The sequence below is a fragment of the Oncorhynchus tshawytscha genome, linkage group LG25 (genome assembly GCF_018296145.1).
Source record: "Oncorhynchus tshawytscha isolate Ot180627B linkage group LG25, Otsh_v2.0, whole genome shotgun sequence".
In the NCBI taxonomy this organism is placed as follows: domain Eukaryota; kingdom Metazoa; phylum Chordata; class Actinopteri; order Salmoniformes; family Salmonidae; genus Oncorhynchus; species Oncorhynchus tshawytscha.
The window spans coordinates 8,997,283-9,004,170 of record NC_056453.1 but is presented as its reverse complement, the minus strand read 5'-3'; positions in this window follow the sequence as shown (position 1 = coordinate 9,004,170).

Sequence of the window (6,888 nt, the reverse complement as noted above, 5' to 3'; positions counted from 1 at the left end):
GCCTTCCTCCTCCCTGTAGGCCGTCTTGTCGTTGTTGGTAATCAAGCCTTCTGTAGTGTCGTCTGCAAACTTGATGATTGGGTTGGAGGTGTGCATGGCCACGCAGTCATGTGTGAACAGGGAGTACAGGAGAGGGCTCAGAACGCACCATTGTGGGGCCCCAGTGTTGAGGATCAGCGGGGTGGAGATGTTGTTACCTACCCTCACCACCTGGGGGCGGCCCGTCAGGAAGTCCAGGACCCAGTTGCACAGGGCGGGGTCGAGACCCTGGGTCTTGAGCTTAATGACGAGTTTGGAGGGTACTATGGTGTTAAATGCTGAGCTGTAGTCGATGAACAGCATTCTTACATAGGTATTCCTCCTGTCCAGATGGGTTAGGGCAGTGTGCAGTGTGATTGCGATTGGGTCGTCTGTGGACCTTTTGGGGCAGTAAGCAAATTGCAGTGGGTCTAGGGTGTCAGGTAGGATGGAGGTGATATGGTCCTTGACTAGTCTCTCAAAGCACTTCATGATGACGGAAGTGAGTGCTACTTATTTTCCACCATAATTTGCAAATAAATTTATAAAAAATCCTACAATGTGATTTTCTGGATTTTTTTTTCTCATTTTGTCTGTCATAGTTGAGGTGTACCTAATGATGAAAATTATAGAACTCTCATCTTTTTAAGTGGGAGAACTTGCACAATTGGTGGCTGACTAAATACTTTTTTGCCCCACTGTATTTTGGTTAGGTCAGGGTGTGACATGGGTGATCTATGTGTTTTTCTAACTGTCTAGGGTTTTTTGTAGGTTTATGGGGTTGTCTACCATCTAGGTGTTTATGTATGTCTATGGTTGCCTAGATTGGTTCTCAATTAGAGGCAGCTGTTTATTGTTGTCTCTGATTGGGAACCATATTTAGGCAGCCATCTTCTTTGGGTATTTCTTGGGATATTGTCTATGTTATGTTGCATGTTTGCACTCAGTTTTGATAGCGGTCACGTTTGTCTTGTTGTTTGTTTGTTTAGTGTACTTCGTGTTTTTCGTCTTTCATTAAAAAGATGTATTCCCATCACACTGCGCTTTGGTCTCCTCACTACGACGATCGTGACACCCGGTCTCTCTTTTTCTCACTCGCCTGGTTTTGACCCTTGCCTCTCCTGTCTCCGAGCCCGCCTGCCCGACTACTCTGCCTGTCCTGACCCTGAGCCAACCTGCCATCCTGTACCTTTGCCCCTATACTCTGGTTTATCAATCCCTGCCTGCATTGACCTGTCGTTGTCTGCCCCATTGCTATAATAAACATTGTTACTTCGACAGTCTGCATCTAGGTCTTACGTTGATTCCTGATAAAGGCCTACTAATTGCCCACAGAAACAATGCATTCCAATGGTGTCTTATCAGCAGCACCTGACATACTGTTTATACATTGGCGGTTGGCTATATTTGTCCTATTACTCACTTGTTACACACTTGTACACCTGCAGGGTTTGTGTGGTCAAACTATGTCCCACATATCCCAATCTGTACTTACTCCCTGATTTAACCTAGCTAAATCTAAGTAAAAGGGCTCTGGGACATTTTTAAATATTAGTATGCAGCAAAAATCAGCATAGGGATTACCAATTAATTATTACAAAATCAATATGCTCAGGCCTGTCATTTTATCATTGCATAATATAACAGAAATTCACATTAATTTGATCCCTGCATAATATAAGAGAAATAAACATTCAAATGTGGAGACTGTTGCCATGCCATCTGTTCCTCATTTGCACCGGTGCACCATTTGAAATTGTGTTGCATATAAAATTATGTATAAACCTAATCACAGACAAATAAACCATTTAATAAAAGCATTCAAGCATTTCTACACATTTGAAATAATACAGGTTTGCCCAGAATGATGTAGCCAGCACATGTGGCCAACAGTTTATCAGATAATGCTGTTGGAATTTAAGCTCAGTCTCATTCACCAGCCAATGAGTTAGGAAGCCTGGCTAAGAACTTATTGGTATGAGAATGATGCCATCTTCTGCACAAAGCTAAGACGTAATAGGGTGTAATAGTATGGGATACTGTGTCTTCAGATATGTAATAACTCAAGACTTAAAGCATAAACCAAAGCATAATAAATGCACTTGGGGTAAACCTTGTTAAATCATTTATATTTACAATGCAACAACAGCAGACAGATGTCATCCCAAATGAATAAAAAAAAACTCCTATAAGTAACCTAGATGCACATTCCACAGAGTTCTCATGGGAAAGAATTTTGTTTGTTTGAGTAAAATGTTGTGAAAGGCTATGAAAGTAAGGACAAAGCATCATAGATCTGCCTTTCCCTGGCATGAGGCCAGGACTGCTGGAATGAGCATGATCTCTCCTCTCTAACAACCTCCCTGCCCATCAGTGTACTTACATCCTCCCTTGAAGCCAATAGGTGGCGGAAGAGAGCAGGAGAAAATATAGAGAGCAGTGCCATGTACTGACAGAGAGAGTGAGAAGTTTACCTGGACATGATGGTCCCCCAGTGCAGTGTTTCTCAGACACCCCAGAAGGTGCCGATTTTTCCTCTATCCCAGCACTAACACATCAGTTTCCAGTGATAAGAAGATGGCACCGGAAAAAATGGCAGCCATTTTACGGGCGCTTAACCAATTGTGCTATCATGTGTTTTTTTCAAGTATTTTATAAATTAATTTGTACATAATGTTTCTGCCACTGTATCTTACAGCAAAAAGGAGCTTCTGGATATCAGGACAGCGATCCCTCACCTCGGATTAGACAAAGAATTTATCTTCAACAAGCAGAACACGTACTTCAGACACCCGACAAGGCCAAAATCCCCGTCATTGGCAAGAGAAAAAGACACAGGTGTAGAGGACAAAGGGCGGGATGCCTCGTAAGGATCCGCCTACGGCGAGTGGGACATCTGCCCTCACCATCAATATTACTTGCTAACGTACAATCATTGGACAATAAATTAGACGAGGTACGATCACGAAAATCCTACCAACGGGACATCAAAAACTGTAATATCTGGGGGGGGGGGGCGTTCTGTGTACATTTGAAAACAACAGCTGGTGCATGAAATCTATAGAAGTCTCTAGATTTTGCTCGCCTGAAGTAGAATATCTCATGATAAGCTGTAGACCACACTATTTGCCAAGAGAGTTTTCATCCATGATTTTTGTGGCTGTTTATTTACCAACACAGACGGATGCTGGCACTAACACCTCAGTAACACAGAGTCAGCTGTATAAGGTAATAAGCAAACAGGAAACCGCTCACCCAGAGGCGGGCAGGAAGAACCAGTGATTGGTCTATAAAAAAAGTGGTCAGACGAAGCAGATGCTAATCTACAGCACTGTTCCTAGCACAGAGGCAAGCAACACTGAGGCATGCACGAGAGCATCAGCTGTTCCGGACGACTGTGTGAGCATGCCCTCCATAGCCGATGTGAGTACGACCTTTACACAGTTCAACATTCACAAGACAGCTGGTCCAGACGGATTACCAGGACGTGTGCTCCGGGCATGTGCAGACCAATTGGCAGGTGTCTTCACCGACATTTTCAACATATCCCTGATTGAGTCTGTAATACCAACATGCTTCAAGCTGACCACCATAGTCCCTGTGCCCAAGAGCACTAAGGTAACCTGCCTAACCTGACTACAGACCCGTAGCACTCACGTCCTTAGTGGCTGGTAACGGCCCACATTAACACCATTATCCCAGAAACCCTAGACCCACACCAATTTGCATACCGCTCAAACAGATCCACAGATGATGCAATCTCTATTGCACTCAACACTGCCCTTTACCACCTGGACAAAAGGAACACATACTGTACGTGAGAATGCTATTCATTAACTACAGCTCAGCGTTCAACACCATAGTGCCCTCAAAGCTCATCACTAAGCTAAGGATCCTGGGACTAAACACCTCCCTCTGGCCTGATCACCGACAACGACGAGACAGCCTATATGGGAGGAGGTCAGAGACCTGGCCGGGTGGTGCCAGAATAACAACCTATCCCTCAACGTAATCAAGACAAAGGAGATGATTGTGGACTACAGGAAAAGGAGGACCGAGCACGCCCCCATTCTCATCGACAGGGCTGTAGTGGAGCAGGTTGAGCGCTTCAAAGTACCTTGGTGTCACCAACAAACTAGAATGGTCCAAACACACCAAGACAGTCGCGAAGAGGGCACGACAAAACCTATTCCCCTTCAGGAGACTGAAAGGAACTAAAGAACCTATCCCCCCGCCAACCCCTCTTTTACGCTGCTGCTACTCTCTGTTTATCATCTATACATAGTCACTTTAACTATACATTCATGTACATATTACCTCAATTAGCCCAACTAAACAGTGACTCTGTACCGGTACCACCTGTATATGTTTTACATTTTACCTTTATTTAACCAGGTAGGCCAGTTGACAACAAGTTCTAATTTACAAATGCGACCTGGCCAAGATAAAGCAAAGCAGTGCGAAAAAACAACAACAGAGAGTTACAAATGGGACAAACAAACGTACAGTCAATAACGCAATAGAAAAATCTGTATACATTGTGTGAAAAGGAAGTACGGAGGTCAAGGCAATAAATAGGCCATAGTGGCGAAGTAATTACAATATAGCAATTAACACTGGAGTGATAGATGTGCAGATGAGGATGTGCAAGTAGAAATACTGTTGTGCAAAAGAGCAGAAAAACAAAAACAAATATGGGGATGAGGTAGGTAGTTGGATGGGCTAATTACAGATGAGCTGTGTACAGCTGCAGTGATCGGTAAGCTGCCATGACAGCTGATGATTAAAGTTAGTGAAGGAGATATAAGTCTCCAACTTCAGTGATTTTTGCAATTCATTCCAGTCACTGGCAGCAGATAACTGGAAAGAAAGGCGGCCAAAGAGGTGTTTGCTTTAGGGATGACCAGTGAAATATACCTGCTGGAGCACATGCTACGGGTGGGTGTTGCTATTGTGACCAGTGAGCTGAGATAAGGCGGAGCTTTACCGAGCAAAGACTTATAGATGACCTGGAGCCAGTGGGTTTGGCTACGAATATGTAGCGAGGACCAGCCAATGAGAGCATACAGGTCACAGTGGTGGGTAGTATATGGGGCTTTGGTGACAAAACAGATGACACTGGGATAGACTGCATCCAATTTGCTGAGTAGTGTGTTGGAGGCTATTTTGTAAATGGCATCGACGAAGTCAGGGATCGGTAGGATAGTCAGTTTTACGAGGGTATGTTTGGCAGCATGAGTGAAGGAGGCTTTGTTGTGAAATAGAAAGCCGATTCTAGATTTAATTTTGGATTGGAGATGCTTAATGTGAGTCTGGAAGGAGAGTTCACAGTCTCGCCAGACACCTAGGCATTTATAGTTGTCCACATATTCCAAGTCAAGAGCAGTTGGAGGCCACGGAAGGAGAGTTGTATGGCATTGAAGCTTGTTTGGAGGTTTGTTAACACAGTGTCCAAAGAAGGGCCAGATGTATACAGAATGGTGTCGTCTGCGTAGAGGTGGATCAAAGAATCACCAGCAGCAAGAGCGACATCATTGATATACACAGAGAAAAGAGTCGGCCCGAGAATTGAACCCTGTGGCACCCCCATAGAGACTGCCAGATGTCCAGATAACAGGTCCTCTGATTTGACACACTGAACTCTATCTGATAAGTAGTTAGTGAACCAGGCAAGGCAGTCATTAGAGAAAATAAGGCTGTTTATGCTGCCGATAAGAATACTGTGATTGACAAGAGTCGAAAGCCTTGGCCAGGTCGATGAAGACGGCTGCATAGTACTGTCTTTTATTGATGGTGGTTATGATGTCGTTTAGGACCTTGAGCGTGGCTGAGGTGCACCCGTGACCAGCTCTGAAACCAGATTGCATAGCGGAGAAGGTATGGTGGGATTTGAAAGGGTCGGTGATATGTTTGTTAACTTGGCTTTCAAAGACTTTAGGAAGGCAGGACAGAATGGATATAGGTCTGTAACAGTTTGGGTCTAGAGTGTCTCCCCCTTTGAAGAGGGCGATGACCGCAACCGCTTTCCAGTCTTTAGGAATCTCAGACGATACGAAAGAGAGGTCGAACATACCATTAACAGGGGTTGCAACAATGGCGGTGGATAATTTTAGGAAGAGAGGGTCCAGATTGTCTAGCCCAGCTGATTTGTAGGGATCCAGATTTTGCAGCTCTTTCAGAACATCAGCTGTCTGGATTTGGGTGAAGGAGAAGCGGGGGGAGCTTAGGCCAGTTGCTGACGGGGGTGCATAGCTGTTGGCCAGGGTTGGGGTAGCCAGGTGGAAAGCATGGCCAGCCTTAGAGAAATGCTTATTGAAATTCTCGATTATCGTGGATGTATCGGTGGTGACAGTGTTTCCTAGCCTCGGTGCAGTGGGCAGCTGGGAGGAGGTGCTCTTATTCTCCATGGACTTTAAAGTGTCCCAAAACTTTTTGGAATTAGTGCTGCAGGATGCAAATTTCTGTTTGAAAAAGCTAGCCTTTGCTTTCCTAACTGGCTCTGTATATTGGTTCCTGACTTCCTTGAAAAGTTGCATATCGCGGGGACTATTTGATGCTAGTGCACGCCACAAGATGTTTTTGTGCTGGTCAAGAGCAGTCAAGTTTGGAGTGAACCAAGGGCTATATCTGTTCTTAGTTCTACATTTTTTGAAAGGGGCATGCTTATTTAAGTTGGTGAGGAAAACCCTTTTAAAGTACGACCAGGCATCCTCTACTGACGGGATGAGTTCAATATCCTTCCAGGATACCCGGGCCAGGTCGATTACAAAGGCCTGCTCGCAGAATTGTTTTAGGGAGTGTTTGACAGTGATGAGGGGTGGTCGTTTGACCGCGGACCCATAACGGGCGTAGGCAATGAGGCAGTGATCG